General features: G+C 42.4%; 1 long non-coding RNA gene across 1 annotated transcript; it reads left to right on the forward strand.

Annotated features, from left to right (window-relative positions):
* The first annotated feature begins 6,888 nt into the window (after window positions 1-6,888).
* LOC309382651 lies at window positions 6,889-13,514 on the forward strand. The gene is made up of 2 exons (XR_014173689.1): window positions 6,889-7,512; window positions 10,620-13,514. It is a non-coding gene; the product is annotated as an uncharacterized lncRNA (long non-coding RNA).
* Window positions 13,515-20,034: the final 6,520 nt, after the last annotated feature.

Raw genomic sequence — 20,034 nt, forward strand, 5'->3', positions numbered from 1 at the left:
CGGTGACTGGCAGATGTTATTCCCCACTGGCTGGTGATGAGCTAAAAAGGGAAAGTCAGAATCAACCAATTGTTTTGCATAGTACACACATAATCAGGATAACACTATTCAACCATGAAAGAGTGCAGAGAAGAGTGCAGAGAAGAGCAACAAAGATGATTGGGGACTGGAGACTAAAACATATGAAGAACGGTTGCAGGAACTGGGTGTGTTTAGCTTAAGAGAAAGAAGGACTAGGGGAGACATGATAGCGGTGTTCCAATATCTCAGAGGTTGCCACAAAGAAGAGGGAGTCAAACTATTTTCCAAGGCACCTGAGGGCAGAACAAGAAGCAATGGGTGGAAACTAATCAAGGAGAGAAGCAACTTAGAACTGAGGAGAAATTTCCTGACAGTTAAAACAATTAATCAGTGGAACAGCTTGCCTCCAGAAGTTGTGAATGCCCCAACACTGGAAGTCTTTAAGAAGATGTTGGATAGCCATTTGCCTGAAATGGTATAGGGTTTCCTGCCTAGGCAGGGGGTTGGACTAGAAGACCTCCAAGGTCCCTTCCAACTCTACTATTGTATTGTATTGTATGATTTGAATGATGCAATAGAAACAGGACAGGCATCAACAACAAGCCCAGCAAACGTCATGCTATTACAGTTTCCTACCCATCCGAGAAAGGGTGGATAGAGCTTTAACTCAGTAGTGGCAAAAGGCTCAGTACAGCTACAAGAGCTGAATTAAACAAATTGTCGGAACTCTACCTAGTACAAATGGAAGACAAAGAATCCACACTGTATAAAGGACAATAATACCGAGGTATTTCACGAGAAGAGTACGCCACTCTTCTACTCGCAATAGAATACCTTATGCCACTAGGCTTGAAATTATATTTTTATTTTATTATTTTATTTTATTTATTATTTTATTTTATTTTATTTTATTTTATTTTATTTTATTTTATTTTATTTTATTTTATTTATTATTTATTTGTTTGTTTGTTTATTTATTATTTATTATTTATTTATTTATTTATTTATTTATTATTTATTTATTTATTTATTTATTATTTATTTATTTATTTATTTATTTATTTATTATTCATTCATTCATTCATTCATTTATTTATTTATTTATTTATTTATTTATTTATTTATTTATTTATTTTATCAAGCATGAATTAGATAACAGATATAAGTATAAACATGAATATGAATACATGAAATGAATACCAATACAAGGGGATGCTGGTGTGCTTATGCACCCCCCTTAAAGACCCCTTAGGAATGGGGTGAGGTCGATAGTAGACAGTCTAAGGTTAAAGTTTGGGGGGTCTGGGGAAGAAACTACAGTGATCTGGACAACTTAGAACTACACTGCCTACGGTCTGACCTAAGCACTACAAAAAATTGTCTGCTAAAACATCCTACCTGTCAATGACTGCTTCAGCTTCATACAAGAGCAATAATACAAGAGCAAACAATAGATACAAACTCAAGGTAAACTGCTCCAAACTCAATTGCAGAAAATATGACTTCAGCAACAGAATGGTCAATGCCTGGAAAGCACTACCTGACTTTGTTGTTACATCCTCAAACCCCCGTAACTTTAACCTTAAACTGTCTACCGTGGACCTCACCCCATTCCTAAGGGGTCTTTAAGGGGCGTGCATAAGCGCACCAGCGTGCCTACCATCTTCGTCCTAATATTCCCTTGTATTGGGATTCATTTCATGTATATATAATCATGTTTATACTTATATCTGTTATCTAATTCATGCTTGATGATAATTCATGCTTGTAGCTGCAAACGGCAAGCCCCCGCGATGCTCCAGCTGCTCAGGGGAGCGTCGCGCAGGTGCTGTATGCGCCATGCACGTGCGTGGAAGCGCCAAAAGTTTTAAAACACGGTAAGGAGCTTGGGCGGGCGGGCCCTCGGAACGGAACGGTATCTGGTGCTCTGGGCAGGCTCCAGTACACCCGTACCGGGGCGTACCGCCTGCAACTCACCACTGCTACTGTCCCTGTTCTACTGATCCCATTTATTTGTACTCATTTCTTATGCGTATACCTATACATATATGTTTATATGTTATATTCATACTTATACTTGTTTTCTCATACATGCTTGACAAACCAAAATTAAAAAAAAAAAACTAGTTCTAAAAGCAGAGCACCTGGTAGTTTTCCCACAAAGGCAGCCATCTCCTACTAATGGGCTTGAAAGGTCCTTCCCCCATAAATAGCACGGCTGCTTTGAAAATAATTCTGTCCGTAAAACAAGAGAGAAAGAGGAAGGGGTGCCGTTTTCTGAGAGGGAAGGCAGCTGGGCATGAAAGGGTTACTGGCTGTAGCGCCGGCTTCTCTGGGGGCAGGAAAAAGCAAGTGCAATGCAGTGAGGTCAGCAGTACCTTCCACTGCTCCGGGGCCCCTTGCCTGACAATGTCAACATTTCGGCGCATTCCAGCCTTCCACAATAAGAGCCTTTCATGGCTCGTATTTCCTGACCTCTTTGAATTAAAGCATCTGAAGTTAAATATATATGCAGCCTGGCTGGCGCGCGCACGCACACAACACACACACACACACACACACACACGCACGAACGCACACACGGAGTTTGCCGCACCAAAAATAGACTGATGGGAAACTGTCTGCAGCTGTTGCTGCATAACACTAACTGTGTCAAGCTGATCAGCGAAAGACGTGTGGGGGAAGAGACGGGCGACAGGATATGTACAATTTAGAAGAGTGTTTCTCGAACTTGGCAACGCTGAGATGTGTGGACTTCAGCCCTCGGAGTTTTTTATTTATTTATTTATTTAGCAAATTTACATGGCTGCCCCTTGCCCAACAAGCAACTCTGGGTAGCATACAACAATTAGTTGAAATAATAACTGTATCAAAAGAACCATTGTTAAAATATTAAAAGTCATTATTAAAATGTAAAACCACAAGGCACAAGAGAAATTGAATATTCACTAATATGAGAGCCATTTAAAATTAACTAATATGGGAGCGGTCTAAAATTTCACCCATCTCCTGGGACTCCCAGACCATCATGGTCTAACTATCATGGTTTAACCATCAGGTCTTGAGGAACACCCTGAATATCAACAGGGTGGAAGCTAACCTCACTTCTGGGGTGGGAGGGAGAACGTTCTTCCCTAAGGCCCGGGCCATGGCACTGAAGGGCTCTCCTGGGAGCTGCTGGATATAATTCCCTAGCAGATGGGACCCACAACAGGCCTTCTCTACCAGATCTGATGGGAGCAGCAATTATATTTGGGAAGAGGCAGTAACTCAGGTAACCCAGTGCCATGTCATGAAGGGCTTTAAAGGTTAAAACTGGCACCTTGCATTGAAGCAAACTGGCAACCAGTACAGCTTGCAGAGCAGAGGTGTGTCATGTGTAGAAACACACATAACTGCCTGCATCACTGCAATCTGCACTTGTTGAAACCTCTGGATACTGTTCAAGGATAGTCTTCAAAGGCAGCCCCATATAGAATGCATTACTATTAATTACTATTAATCTAAACTGGTGGTGATTACGACCAGAGGTGGGTTGCTAATTTTTTTACTACTGGTTTGGGTGCGTTCCCGCGCATGCTCATGCGAGGGGAGGTGGGCGGAGTAGGGGTAGGTGAGAGGAGCCTCCCACCGCCCCTACTACCGGTTTGCCTTTTTGAGGGAGATGGACGCTTTAGAAGCACACAAACACATACCTCAGATGGCACACTGGGTCTGTGTCCCACCCAGCACAGAAATGGCATAGTCCGAGAACTGGCAGGCCCCCAAATCCAAACCACCATGATTCAGTTGAAGCCTGTGTTCCTTATCCAAACCTATTTGTACCTTTTCTGCTCTTCTTTGGCTTCTATCCACATTTAAATGGATACAAGTACGGTACAGAGAAGGTCTCGGATTGAGGGTTTCCTTCAGAGAAACACTAGTGAGCACCAATAATGGTCTGGATCATCTTCTCTATACACTCAATGTATGTACTGGTATGTATGTATGTATGTATGTATGTATGTATGTATGTATGTATGTATACGTACACACACACACACACACACACACACACACAAGCACACATATATATGCTGGTTTTGTTGTATTCGGGTCTTTTCCCGTGTAAGATTGAGATTGTTTTGGCAACGTTTCAGCGAGGTCTCACTCACCATCTTCAGGCTGGGTTTTGGGCTTAAAGTGTGATCGGAGCTGCCTTCTTTCTATAAATCTTGGTGGGGGTGTGTGGAGTGCTGGCTTTGTTTCAGTAAGTGAAATGATTGGTTGTGTGGTTGTATCATGATTGGTAGATTGACAGCTATCCAGAACAAACACAACCACCCTAAACACATCCTGGACCTGACCAACCACTGCCTAACCAACACATACTTCATCCATAATGGACAAAGATACAAACAGATAGAAGGAGCACCCATAGGATCACCCCTCTCACCTGTCATCGCAAACTTATACATGGAACATTTTGAAACTAATGCCTTAGATAAATCTGAATACAAACCCAAACTCTGGCTTAGATATATTGATGACACTTTCGTGATTTGGCCACACGGGAAAGAAAAACTGGACAACTTCCTCACACATCTCAACAGCCTACACCCCAAAATACAATTCACAATGGCAATAGAAGCAAACAACCAACTTCCCTTTCTGGATGTCCTAATCTACATCAAACTGGTTCTTATACACTGAATGGGTATCCTCTGATATTTATTTATCATTTATGTATTTTTTTTATTTTTTCAAATATGTACTAGATAGCAGGTATAAGTATAAACATGGACATGAACACAGGAAATGGGGACAATAGGACATGCTGATGCATTTATGCACGCCCCTTTACAGACCTCTTAGGAAAGAGGTGAGATCCACGGCAGACAGTTTAAGGTTAAAGTTAAGGAGGTTTGAGGATGTAACAACAGTCAGGTAGTGCATTCTGGGCATTGACAAATCTGTTGCTGAAGTCATATTTTCTGCAATCGAGTTTGGAGCGGTTTACCTTGAGTTTGTATCTATTGTTTGTTTGCCCATGTATTATTGTGGTTGAAGCTGAAGTAGTCATTGACAGGTAGGACATTGTAGCAGACGATTTTGTGTACTATACTTAGGTCAGACTTTAATTGGCTTAGTTCTAGGTTCTCCAAGGTCAAAATTTCAAGCCTGGCGGCATAAGGTATTCTATTGTGAGCAGAGGAGTGGAGTACTTGTCTCATGAAATACCTCTGTACTTGCTCGATTGTATTAATATCTGATATATAGTGTGGATTCCAGGCAGACAAGCTGTATTCAAGAATTGGTCTGGCAAAAGTTTTGTATGCTGTAGTTTGCAGTACAATGTTACCAGGGAATTATTTTAATAAATAAATAATGATTATTAGTTTAATAAATTTAATTATTTTAATACATAATTTAGTATTATTTTGTCATCTTAGATGTTCCACCATGGTCAGTTTAGAAAAGTGTCCTGATTAGTAGAAGCTGTTTGGTAGAAACTGCTGCCATAATAGATGCCTCAAAGCCTGACTTGTTGGTTCAGTTCTTTTCACCCAATTTCCTTCTCGCACATTCTTCTCTTTCTGTCTTTCTTCTTTTTTTAAAATCAGATGTTGCTGAAGGCTTTCGTCTTCCGAATTCCTGTGGGTGGGTCTCCGTTGAGATGTCTACCCTTCAGCTGGCCCCTGGCGGAAAATGATAGAGAGGATAGAAGGCAGGTCACCACAGATATAACCTTCTCTCTAGAAACAGCTGTCTTTTCCCCTGAAGGCATGAGGGGAGGGGAAGGGAGGACAGAGAACAGGAGGGTCTTGTGGACTAGCTTAAATTGTAAAACTAATCTGGTACTAGAAAGGGTAAGGCAAACGATGTTTGATATGGGATAGAAATACAACTCCCTGAAATCTCTTAGAGTCTGGCTTAACCTTGCTTTGACGCTGCAAAGGAAGGATGAGCTTGAATTAGAAACAGAATGTTCTTTCTGTCTAGCCTCTCTGAGCCGCCAGCAGCACTACTCTATCATAGCAGTGAGACTGAATCTTACATATTGATTTCTGGCTATTAAGGTGGGACTTCCCTCCCTTCTCCTCCATTAATATGGAGAGCAAAATACCGGAATGGCTCCAAGACGATGTTTGGCTGAGTATGTCTGCTTTGTTATTATTTTTGCTTTGCATCTAAGGTAATTCCTTGCCATGATTCTTCAGCTGCTGCTATGCGAAAGAAAGGTTATGGGCTGGCATGCTACAGCAGCTGAAGCTCCTCTGTGCCATCTAATCCCACTCTGCATACTAAGGGAATGCCTTTTATTTCACATTCCTTGCAGAAAATTTGGGATAAAATTGATTTAGCCAGGGGTTGCAAATCGAGCATGCAGGATCTCTTGATTAGTCATTTAACTATATCACACAGAGAGACTTTCCTCTCTGACTTTGGCTGCAGGATGGCCTTAGAATTTTCTGGAGAGGGAGGGAGGGAGGGAGGGAGAGAGGGGTAGGTAGGTAGGTAGGTAGGTAGGTAGGTAGGTATACACGCCCATCACAGCATTCCTTCTGTCATACTTTTTCAGGCCATCCCCAAAGGCATATTATAGGAGCTGTAATCTCAAGATCTTTGGAGGCACTAAGTTGGAAGATTGTATACATGGCACATCCTGGGATAGCCAGGTTCCAAGATTCAGTCAATTGGCCTGATGATCTTAAGTCAGTCATTATCTATCAGTCTACTCCAACCTTATTTTCAAGATTTAAAGGAGAGTCTTATCCACAACCTTGATGCCCTGAAGAAAATAAAGGAGAAAAGGTATAGTGAATAAAACTAATAAATGAATATAGGTTCTTTGGTTTTCCACAGACAACTAGCAAAGTATTTCTGTAATCCAATTTATAATCAGGAAGGGCAGAAGACTAAAATTCATTGGTAGATATTTGGATGATTGGCAAGAGACCTGCATGGGTGTCTCTCGATTCCCAACTGCTGAACAACAACAAAAAATTTCCTCTGCATACCAGAACTAGTTTGCTCTGCTGAGATTAAGGCCTTCCCAGTGCGCTCCACTACATCATCAGATTTCTGCAGCTCTTCTACCTCAGCGGCCACACAGAGGGAAAGGCGTGAGATCAGTCCTGCAGCATTCACACTGGAGCTGCGAAGTGGGTGGTTTCCAGGTGGTGAGAACTATCCGCTCATCCTGTCTCTCCTTCCTCGTCTCTTCCCCTCCCTTCTCAAATGTGTGCCGTAGAGGCTCACCAACAATTCACTGTGCTTTTTAAAACTCATCACTATGCTCTCCCTCCAGTTGAACTCAAGGCACGAGGTGCTAGCGATGACTTCACTGTTTTCTAGATTGAAACAATTACAGTGAAGTCGAAACAAGGGAAAAGCACAGCGGGGAAGGGCATTGGGCAAAACATGACATGGGTTGTGTTGGAGGAAGTGCTGGTCAGCTGATGCGGAGGGCTGAACATTACAAGGATGGAAAAGTGAAGATTTCTGCAGGTCAGTGAGAAAATGCTTCAAAGAAGTAGTGGTCGGTGGGTAAAGTGATGACTATGTGTAAGTGAGCTATGTGTACGTCCTTTACATCAAGTTGTGACTTGAAGGGTTCTTGTGAAAAAACAAGGTTAGAACAATTAGTCAGTAGAACAACTGGCTTCCAGAAGTTGTGAATGCTCCAACACTGGAAGTTTTAAAGAACAGATTGGAGATTGGACAACCATTTGTCTGAAATGGTATAGGGCAGGGGTGTCAAACTCATGGCCTGTGGGCTGGATGCGTCATGTGCTGGCCACCTTCACCCCTGGTTTAGCGAAGGGGGGAAAAGTTGCCATACGTCATGTGCCGACAATGTGACATCGCAAGTTTGACCCCCCCCCCCGGTATAGGATTTCCGGTCTGAGCAGGGGGTTGGACTAGAAGACCTCCACGGTCCCTTCCAACTCTGTTATTCTATTGTGTCCTAAATCTGAATTCCACTGACCTGAGATTTATTTAATAAAATAAGTCACCTTGAGCTGCCTGTAGGTGAGATGGGTGGCATGTGTGTTTAATAAATACAACAAGGTAATTTCTTTTATTCTGTAGATTCAGAGTATTATTTGCACTGTTGCTTCTCTAGGCCAAATGGCAAGAGTGCTCAGCTGACAAAAGGGAAAGATCTGTTTAGAAACAAAGTCTAAGGAAAAAGGGATATTTCTCACTGCCATCCACGTTACTGTATATACTCCAACACAGTTGTTCAAGGGACAGATATATATTAAATGTAGTCAATGTATATACTGAGCATGGGTGAATTTTATTTTTGGCTGGTGTAAACAGTCTTCCACCAAAGCTGAGCAGCTGCTTCCACCCAGGCAGAAACCGCTCCTGTCTTGAACATGAATTGATTTAGATCATTAGGAAGTGTCATTTAGAGGAGCCTGAAATTATTTGGCAAGTCTCAGGGCTTACTCATCCAAAGGGGGTGGGGCTTTATATGTGCCATCGCCCCTCGGCTGTTTTTCAAAAACCTTACACCAAATGGCTCACAGGCAGTCTCGGTGTTTGGGGGAATGAGTTAGGAAATGGGGGAGTAGCATGGCTAGAAATAACTTGCAAATCAGCCTCCATGCCCAAGAGTTTCTAGCTCAGATGAAAGAACATGAAGAGATAAGTAGTGTTAAATAAGATATGGCAATACTGTGCCCACTGGGAGGGCTGTATAGAAGTATGAGCAGCTTGGGCACTGTTAGAAAATGCCTCTAGTCGGAAGCTTCTCAGCACAAAATAGCCATCAGAGCCTCAATGTCCTTCAGAGGCACATGTTCGTGTAAACATCATATGAGCAATTTGGCTGATCCATCTGTGCTGCTGCAATGAACTGCTTGACTTTATAGAGGGAGCCATAGCTAATAATAATGGAAATAGCAGCAGCACATAGAATAATAATGTGCCTATTGTTTGGCCACTGCCTGGAAGGGAGGAAGTTTAACGAGCAATGTACTGTATCTCTAGTCATTAAAAAAAAAAAAACCCAGCAAGCAGGATTTGCAGCAAAATTTTGTAATGTGGACTGCTAAGGATTCCAGTCATCCACTCAAGCTTTTTTTTTGCAGGCTATTTCATTTCATTTCATATCCCCCATCCTTTGCTCTGTGTTCAATTTTCCCTTCAGCTGCATTCTGTGCCTGAGCATGTCAGTACCCACTGAATTAGGCTGTGGGTTTCTGTTCCCTTACAACAGAAGACAAATCCCCAGTATGAAGATAGGACAACCCACTAGTTATTTCCAGAAGACATGTCCACACTGTCTGTAACTCACAATCCACCCACAGCTGAGGCATTAGCTGCTCTGCCTTAGAATCATAGAAACATGGAGCTGGCCATGACTTTGGAGTTTGCTCCAGTCCAACCCTCTGCTCGTGGCAGGAGACCTTATGTCATCTGGATGAATGGTTGTCCAGTCTTTTCTTGAAAATCTCCAGTGCTGGTGTACCCACAACTCTGGGAGGCTAGCTGCTCTTTTGCTTAATTGTTCTCAATTGTCTGGGAGTTTCTTCTTAGTTCCAGGTTGGATCTCTCTTTAGTGAGCTTCCACCCATTGCTTCTTGTCCTACCCTCAGGAGCATAAGTCGACTCCCACCTCTCTGTGGCAGTCCGTCATGTACCGGATGACAGCTATCTTGTCACCCCTAAATCTCTTCCTTAGGGTAGACTATCTAATCCTTTTAACCATTCTTTGTACGATTTATCCCGCAAATCCTTTATCATCTTACTTGCTCTTGTCTATACTTTTTCCAGAGTTTCAGCACCTTTTTTGTGTCATGATGAGCAGAATTGGATGCAGCATTCCAAGTGTGGCCTCACTAGTGCAGTTTAAAGTGATACTATCACTTCTCATGATCTTGGTGCCATCCCTCTGTTGATGCCGACTAGGACCACACTGACTTTCCTGGGCAGCTACAGCACTCTGCTGGCTGATGTTTAAATGGTGATTCACTAGGCCATCTAGATCCCTTTCACAATTACTACTGCTGAGCCAGATACCATCTACTCTGTACCTGTGGATTTGATTTGTTCTGCCTATGTGCAGGATCTTACTTTTCTCACCACTGAACTGCGCCTTTTGCTCAAGTCTGCCAAGATCCTGTTTAATCTTGAATCTATCCTCCAAAGTGTTAGCAATTTCCCCCCAGCTTGGTGATGCTTGCACATTTGATGAGCTCTCCTTCTATCCTCTCATCTAGATCATTTATGAAGAGGTTGAAGAGCTTTGGCTCCAAAACAGAGCTTGAGGCATCCAATTATATGCTTCCCTCCGTGTAGATGTAGTTCCATTGAGGACTATATGCTGAGTGTGGTTGGTCAGCCAACTGTGAATCCAGTTGTGGTAGTACCATATTGTTCTTTCTTACTAAGAAGTAGTTTGCGGTCTATTTTATCAAATGCCAAATGTCTAAATATACTATATCAACAGCATTTCCTTGATCCATTAATTTAGTAACTTTCAAAGAAGACAGTAAGTTTTGTCTGGCACGATCTGTTTTTAACAAACCCGTTTGGCTTCTGGTAATGGCTTTGTTCATTTTTAGATGCTCAGAAATCTGCTGTTTGATTATCTTTTCCAGGGTTTTCCAGAGCATCGATGACAAACTGATTGGTCTGATTTTGAAGATTGGAACCACATCAGCTCTTTTCCAGTCCTCTGGTAGTTCTCCCATTCTCTAGGAACTCTGAAAGATTTTGCTCCGAGGTCCCAAGATCACATCTGGCAGCTCCTTCAGAACCCTGGTCCAGATGATTTGAACTTGTCTAGAGTGGATAGGCATTTTCCTACCATTTTCTCACCTATTTTGACCTGCATTGTGAGAAGATAGAAGCAAAGAAGGTGTTAAGTAGCTTTGCTTTCTCCCTGCTGCTCTTCACTGTCTTGCCATCTTCTCCCATTATCTTGCCTCTACTGTATAAACAAAGTAGGCCATGTGGGAGGTGGCCTAAAATAACATAGCTTCAATCATCCTGCTGTAGGCACCACTCCAGGGGTAGGTTCTGGCAGGCACTACTGCCGGTCACTCATGTGTACACTTGATGTGTGCTGTGCATGCATGCACAGTACAATTAAAATTGTTCTGTACCTGCACAGAATGAAACAAAAAACAAGATGATGCTGCCCCCCCACCCCCAGGAACCAGTTCAGGAGTGTGGAAGGCCGCCAAACCACTACTGGTTTGGCTGAACCGGTCCAAACCGGTAGGAACCGACCACTGCACCATTCCCTTCCATCTGGTCCCGGGCCTTTTCTCCTGACACACACCCCCCACATCTATACTATATTGCCAAAAGTATTCGCTCACCCATCCAAATAATCAGAATCAGGTGTTCCAATCACTTCCATGGCCACAGGTGTATAAAATCAAGTACCTAGGCATGCAGACTGTTTTTAAAAACATTTGTGAAAGAATGGGTTGCTCTCAGCAGCTGAGTGAATTCCAGCGTGGAACTGTGATAGGATGCCACCTGTGCAACAAATCCAGTCGTGAAATTTCCTCGCTCCTAAATATTCCACAGTCAACTGTCAGCTGTATTATAAGAACATGGAAGTGTTTGGGAATGACAGCAACTCAGCCACGAAGTGGTAGGCCACGTAAACTCGTCCAACATCAGTGTGTGACCACACAAATGTGTTTCTGGAAGAATGGTCAAAAAGTCCCATAAATACACTCCTAAACCTTCAGGACAGCCTTCCCAGAAGAGTTGAAGCTGTTATCGCTGTAAAGGGTAGACCGACATCATATTGAACGCTATGGATTAGGAATGGGATGTCACTTACAGTAAGCTCATTGTCAGGCCTGCAGAGGTTCCTTTAAGAATCTTTGGCCTGCCACACTTTCTTATAATTTCCTATGCTGTTTCATTAGTGTAGTAATTGGGAGGGGGGAATAGAAAGGAGTAGAATTGTGGAATATGTGTTGTCAGTCCTTTCTAGAAGCCAAGGTCATTTTTTGTCTCCACACCTCGACACTTGACCGGAAGAAGCTGGGTGGAGATGCCAGTGTGGAAGAAGAAGATTGGGCCATGTGATTGATTTATGGGTGTGGGGATAGATCATGAACTTTCAACTGGGTGAAATTCCAGGACGTAAATCAGAGTTGGAATTCCACAGATGTGCCAACATACCTGTATTATTAAATTGGAACTTTAAGGATGATTCTGCCTTGGACTCTGATTTATTCCTGCATGGTATTTGGAATGCTGACACTCATATGCGAGTAAAGGCAGGTGAGCAAATACTTTAGGCAATATAGTGTATTTCCACTAGGAAGTAGACTGAAACTCCAGCTTCAGTAGCCACTGTTTTTAAAAAATGCATTGCTGATAAATTGTGGAGTCCTAAAATTGACTTTATTGTTCTTAACACATGGAATTGGAACTGTAGTTGAATGGATTGGACTATTGCACTACTGTAACCTATCAGGCAGTGGCTACTACTTTTCTAGTGACTACTTCACCCAGGAGCTCTGTGTTTATCCTTCCTTCCTTCCTTCACATACTATATTCTTAGAGTTCCTATGATGGATTACAGTCTACCTTTGCAGCCCTTTCTTTAGCTCTGTTATCCAACAGCTGTACATATCCAGATGGCCTCTTGAGGGCAGCCAAGACACTAAAAAAAACTAACTGTATGTAGATGCCAGCGGTAGATAAACAATATCTGCAGCTATGAGACTCCTTTTTGCTAGAGTCCAACCAACCCTCCCCCCCTAACATTTCAGTAGCAAAATCACTGAATAATGATTATGCAATTCTTTGTTGTGTTTTTAGCAGAAAATCAAATAACGTTTATATTTTATAAACATTTCCCCAAACTATAGGAAATTCCAAGGACATTTTGTCTCTAGTTCTAATTTTAAAAGCAAGTCACCCAGAAAAGTACGATCACTCAAGTGATCCTGCGTTGAAAAACTGACGTACCCCTGCTTTAAACATATAAAACCATTTTTGCAACAGATGAGAAACTTCAAAGCAAGGACAGACACCTTCTAGGCCATAATTATACCAGCAATAATCTACAGCTATGAAATGCAGAACCTAAGAAAATCAGAAATAAGAGAAACTGAATAATGCAGCATGTGGGTGGAGAGGCAAGCTTGCTCAGAGACCAACTCCAGCATACAAAAATTCATTGCAGAACCAACTTCAAATGTGTCATCAAAGTAGCATAAAAACAGAAAGATGAATGGGCAGGAAATTTATTTGCATACATGGCAACAGATGGGCCTGAAAGATGGCATGCTGTTTAATCAATGACTTTGTAAATCTATGACGTTGACCACCCCTACGAGATGGAGTGATGAAATACAGAACAACCTTGATTCCAGTTGGAATATCAAAGCATAGGTGCTCATACGCAATATGAACACCTGCTGACATTCTTGCTTTGGCCAGGGAACCCATCTGAATAAATGTGATGATCGAATATCAACATTTAATAAATGTCTGGAATAGGAGAATTCAACAGAAAATACCATCTGTCTAGTAATGTTAACTGGATTCACTGTTTTGCCCTGTGTGAACCTTGCTTGCAAAAAACAACAGCAGCAGCAACAATAATAATAATGCCTTTCTTTCTTTAGAGCAGGGTTGGGCTACAAATTTTTTAGCAAGGGGTTATCTGCCCAGTTGCTGGGAGGGTGTGGCCATGGTGGGCATGACCTGCACCACAGCAGTGGGGGGGGGGGTTTGACCTCCTCAAGCTCCGGAGGCTTTCCTCGAGCTCCGGGAGGGCAAAAATGGCCTCCCAGGCTCTGGAGGCCCTCTAGAGGCTGAAAATGGGCCCGTTTCCGGCCTTCCCGAACTTCCGGTACACTTGTTTTTCGCCCTCCCGAAGCCTCCGCACACATCCTGCACTTACCTGCATGCAAAACTGTCTGCGTGGGGACTCCTGGGAGGGGTGGGGTGGGCGGGACCAGCCAGGACTGGGATTTGGGCAGTGACGTGCAGTCAGGTGAGGCAGAGGAGGCACAGCCTCACCACTGTCATCATGAAAAGAAAAAAAATGTAAAAGGAAAAAGGCGAGAGCTGAGGTCAGGCTGAGCTAGTTGCTGCCTCACCGTGGATGACTCTGCTTAACTGTTTAAAAAAGCCTCTAAAAAAGCACCCTCTACTATGAGGCAGAAGAACTGCATGCCTCATCTAATCTGACTTTAGGCGTTTTATGATCACTCGAGCAGAGTTAAGCAAGGGTTAAAAGCCTAAAAATTCCTGATGTAGGTGAGGCATGCAGTTCTCCTGCCTCATAGTAGAGGGCGCTCATTTGGGCGGGGCTTCTTCAGAGGACCCGAGGCAAGAGCAGAGTTGAAATCCTCTCTGAAACAGCTGGAAAAGGTACGTGTGGGTCGGAGGGAGGGGGAGGAATTCAAACTTCATCCTCCTGGTGCAGGGCTTTGGGCAAAGGCTGGAGGGAAGGGTTAGGGTTTGATTGCAGATCCTGCAATCCACGTTGCCTTTTCAAACCTGTAATCAGTGAAGCTGGGCTGGATCCTTCCGGGGCTGGGGGAAAGTGTGTGTAGTCCAATCCAACTTCTGTGTGTGTGTGTTTGAGAGAGGGGGGAGGGAAGGAGAGAGGGAGGAAGGAGGGGAAGGGAGAAGAAAAAGAAAAAGAAAGAAGGTGTGAAGACCTGCATTCCACACATAGAAGCTGGTTTTTGGTGACAGCAGTGGGTAGAACAGAATGAATTATAGTAACATATTCTCAGACAGAGGTGCAAGATTTTGTTTTTTGTAAGAAAGGCAACCTAGCTGACCTAACTGAATCACAAAGAAAGAAACGTGGACATTTCTTTCAGGGAGCAAACTGGGTATAGTAATGGCAACATATATTTATTCTGAGTCAGCAGAAACACACAACTCACAAAGAATATTTATTCACCAATGAATTATTCAACCACCTTGAGTGTCTTCTCCACAGCAATAAGTCTACAATACAAACCAGGAAAGCATAGATACCAGCACTCCTCCGATCACAACTGCAAAGCAGATTCAGGATCATTCTGTTGATCAGTGAGAGAAAATTAATCCTTTGCTTTTGGGAGTAGCTTAGACAAAATGACAGTGCAAGTTTCTTTTATAAAGTGCTTTAAGTCCCAAACCAGTACATTGAAATGAAATCTCTCCCTCTCCCTCTCCCTCTCTCTCTCTCAATATCTCAATATCTCTCTCTCTCTCCCCCCCCCATATATATTATATTTTTATCAGGCAAGTTTGTGTAACAAATCTCTAAAACTTTTACTCACCATGATTCCCCAATCAAGGCTATTTGTATAAAAATCATTTAGTGAACAGAATTTAGATTTACACTAAAATGTAAAGATAAAGAACACATTATTTGAAATTTAAAGAACAATTCCACCCATGACAAATCCTTACTTTGAAAAGGTTCTAACATTTTATCTCACTGAGATTACTTACCTTTCCAGTGATCAAAATACCGGTACTTCCAGACATAGTGGAATATTTCTGGATATTACTGAATAGTAATTGTTGGAAGGTCCTGTAAGATAGGACTATATTATTAAATTAAACTTTAAAAGGCAGGATTCTTACTTACCCTTGGCTTCAAACAGTTAGATTTTCTTTCCAGGAGGCACTGATGTATTTCCAAGTTATATTCAAAAACCAAACACAAGATTTACCTGTTTTTTCACCAAAGGGTGTCTATAATCCTGTGATCAAAGAGGCTGTTTTTTAATTTTACTACCTATAAATTGCTTGTGTCAAAAACATAAAATAAGGATAGCTGATTCTAAGTTGACTTTGCTTATTCATAACAAGCATTTTTTGTAAACAAATAACTTTGACTTGTTATCCGTTTAGGATGCAAAGTGAGAACATTAAGGATGTTAAGTAGAAGCCTGAAAAGTTAAAGTTAATAATATTTCTACTTTTGAGAGCATTGGCTGCTGTTGACTATATACAGTACCTTTAATTTTAAATGGATTTTGTCTACCTCGATTGATTTTATTTCAGTAAACAAGAGATTTAAAAATTGCATTTGAAAATATTTAAATAAATATTAAGTGCAGGGACCACATATCCATAATGTCCTGAATCTGTCAGTGTGGATAATTTGCATATGTGTAGGCATATATAGGTAATATGTCTGTGTGGAGGGGGGGAGTATGCATGGATGTGAATGAAAGAAAGTGAATTAGGCTTGATTCGTGATGATGTCACCATGCCTTTTCTTGGCAGGAGTACAAAAGTAATTTGCAGAAGTGATTTACCATTGCCTGTTCTAATTTATTACCGAATTCAAGTCCTGACTCTACCTGACAGCCAGTCTCTTGTCCATACTAGCCAATGACAACCCTACTAAGATTTCCAAGTTCAAGCTTGGCTACATGCTGCCACCTAGCTGAGTGTGTTTGTGTGTGTGAGAGAGAAAGTGAGTGTGCTTGTGTGTGCCCGCGCACACACACAAACACAGATGTCAACATGCATTATCACTGTACTTGCCTTGCCCACAGATTGTGTATTTTTATTGAAAGGAAAGGTAATCCATTTTAGATCTGGTTTAATTACTGCAAACAGGTACATTTTCTATGGAATACAGTGGAGAAATATGGATGTGTGATTGTGCGTGCACACACATGCAAACATTTATTTTGTATTCCTACTAACATTTTTTTTTCCTGTCCCTAGGGGATGTTGGAAAGGCATGATGAAAAAGCAGCTGGTTCTACAGCTCATCAGCAATTACAACTTTTTGAAAATAGAATGGAACTGGTCCAAACTAGGTAGTGAGAAGAAACTGTTGTTAGAACTCGCTGTCAGTCTGCCATGAACCTTGGTCTGATAGTTGGCAAAAGAAAGACTAAGTTTTTAAAATGGACCAGATCTGGCCAGCGATAGTGGAGAGAAGATTTGGACAAAGAATCCCAGCTGCATTCTTAAGGGAGAAGCAGACGGGCCTCTGCTTGGAATTTTGCCAGCTCCTCCATTCTAGCCTCCCCTCCTTTCCCTTCCCCATCCTATGCTCTAGAGCAGGTCTATTTTGGGGGTTCAGAAATGATGCCAAAAGCCACGCTCTGCATTCCTTTCTTAGGCATTGACTGACTGGCAGAATTGGAAATAGCTTCCCAGTTGGGACCCTATTCAGCTGGAAGGTTCTCATCTAAAAAAAAATGGGAGGAGTTCCAATTTTCATTTTTGTGGGATTTGGATGAAGACTATTTAGCCGATTGTTTGATTTATTTCTTTAAAAAAAAACCTTTTCAATGTTCCAGTGGTGAGATGGATGAAACCATTAAAAATTAGGTTTTCAAACTTATCTAGTTCAGAGGCTAACAAAAACAAAAAGCAAAAAACTTCAGCATTTACACAAGCTTGTTAAAATAGAACATAAGCAAACAATGCAACCGACCATATTTTTTTAGGCAAAGTGGAACAGTTGCTTTATGCAGCAGGAGTCAGAGTACTGAGTTGTTGATGCATTGCAAAATGCCAAGTCTCTTAAGATGGGGTGGGAAAGATTTTAGTGGTTGGGCTCAGTTTTCAGAGGGATAGCAAAGGCCTCAGTGGATGCAAGCATGGTCAGGTTGGAGGTCAGGAACGATTGGATCTCAGAATGGTCCATTATGGAAGAAAAAAAATCAAGATGGAAACCGCAACTTTGTGACCGAAACCACAATTGTGACTATCATCATGACATTTTTTATCACCCTGCCCAGCAGATGACCTTGCATGGGGCCAAGGTTTTCGGAGAGCAGTTTCTTTCTTGAAATTTTAGTGAGAAGTTTGGGAGGGCATTTTTTTCTTCTTTAAAAAACATGTCGAATCTCTGCAGCCTTCATGTACTTGTTGCTTCAAAGTGGTAAGGAAGCATGCAAATTATATTTTGGCATCTCGGATCAGGAGGGCCGCAGGGGATATAAACTCAGCCTGCCCATAGTTGTTCTTTGTGGTTTTCCTCCCCTAAGATATGGTGAAGGATGCAGCTCACAACATTTGACACCACCTCTCTTTTTTCTTCTTTTTATGGTTGTAGCCTGGATTCATAGAGAGGGTGATTTGGTTTTCCACAATGTTTAAATTGCTTTTCTTGGCGAGACTTTTCCTTGGGTACAATCCCAAGACTTTTGTTTGAAGTAGCAGCAAAATTGGCAGCAGTAAGTGAAGAAAATGTCAGAATGTTTCAGGAAAGTTCAGAGATTTGCCTTCTCCAGACACAGCTCGGTTGTTAGCAATGTTTCTCATTCCCTCAGCACATGGAATTCAGGTTGGTGCTTGTTTTCCTGCTGCTCTTGTATAGAAGCAAATGATTTCTCCGCTCTGAGTCAGATGTCTGCTGCCCTTTTTCTGCTTTTGAAGTCTGCTCAGATTCCATGTGTGACTTAACAATGAACCCATCATCCCTGGCAAACAGTATGGTTGAGTCAAGGCCTGAGACCATGGTCAACCCTGAGATGCAAATCATCCAACAAATTATGTTGTCTGGACAGCAGGATTTTAAAAAATAGGCCAGTTCAGATTCTATTCTGTTTACAAGCAAACACAGAGCTGAAGGCTGCAAACAAGAGCTCTGTCATCTTTATTTCTGGAGTACAGAATCTTTGCAGAAAAGGGAGGAAGAAATCCTTTGTGCTGGAAATCTTGCTATATTGGTGCAGTGAGACTTGTAGTCCAAAGCACATGAAAAGCTCTCGGTTTGGGAAAAAGTGCTTCAAGCTATAACCAGGATTATTCTTTCACATTGTGGGAAGCCCCCATCCCCCCAAAGAATGAAATATTTTGGGAAATATTAAAAAGGCAGACTATTATATTTCCCCAAAGGGAGAAATGGAGAAACATGTCCTTAAAGGCAGAAAGCAGACTCAGTCTTTCTTAATAGACCACCTACCCCCGCAGCAGATACTGTATTTTGTGTCCATTAAGAAAGACTGGCCAGCCTATCTACAAAACAAAAGACCTTCAGCTCCAGGGTGATGGGATTAAGAACAGGGCATGACCCTTCAGGACATAATAGGATTAACCCATTCCCATTTAGCAGAAGACACAGAGCTCACATTGCACATTCTTCTAAGGGCATTTCACACATTGCACAAGCATCTCTGGAACCTACACAAATCCATGTACTCATCGAACCAATTGACCAGTTGCACCAGGACCACAAACCCTGGTGGTTCTGTTCATCAATAAATGGGCCTTTCTTTCCAATCAGCCTCCAGCCTCCATTTTATTTCCAGCATCTTTCTCCCAGCTTGGAAATGAACCAGATGGATTTTCCTTCCAAACACATTTTTCTGCATAGATGTTGAAAACCAATCTACTGTGCCATTTTTCCTTCTTTGTGTTCTTAACCAGGAGTTCAGATAAAGAGAGTTAGGGAGAGAAAGCTTAAGATAGAGAAGAAACTAGATTAGTTTGGGTAATGTTTCTATCTCTCCCTCCTGCCTTTGCTTGTGCTGGTCATAGATCTAAGGCAGTGGTGGGTTTCAAAAAACTTCGCATGGCTAGTGGGGGAGATGTGACTTATGTCACTCACGCACACATCCACTCAGTCACATGACACCCCCCCCCCCCCAAGCCATTGCCACTGAACCGGTGGCGAAAAGTTTTGGAACTTTTTGATTGCTTGCAGGAAGAAGCAGGCAGGCAAAGAAGCCTTTCAGCTGCCATTTCTTTGAGAGCCAGCTGGGAGGCTTCTTTGCCAGCTAGCCACTGGCTGCAGGCTGCCAAAAAGTCAGTTGGTTGGCAAAAAACCTGCTGCTGTCGCCACCATGTTCTTTGCGCATACGCATCCCTTGGACTTGCACATTCAAGGGATGCGCATGCATGAAGAACATGACGGTGACAGCAGCAGCTTTTTCACCCACTGGAGGACTTTTCGACAGCCTGCGGCCAGTGGCCGGCTGGTAAAGAAGCCTCCCAGCTGTCTGTCAAAGAGGCGAGTGAGTGTCGGGTGGGCAGGGGGAGCAAGAGGCAACCAAACAGGGCAAGTGAACGGGGACAGGGGGAGCAGTTCGGGGGCGTGGCCATCCGGCC

The sequence above is a fragment of the Natrix helvetica genome (genome assembly GCF_964273705.1).
Source record: "Natrix helvetica genome assembly, chromosome: 1".
In the NCBI taxonomy this organism is placed as follows: domain Eukaryota; kingdom Metazoa; phylum Chordata; class Lepidosauria; order Squamata; family Natricidae; genus Natrix; species Natrix helvetica.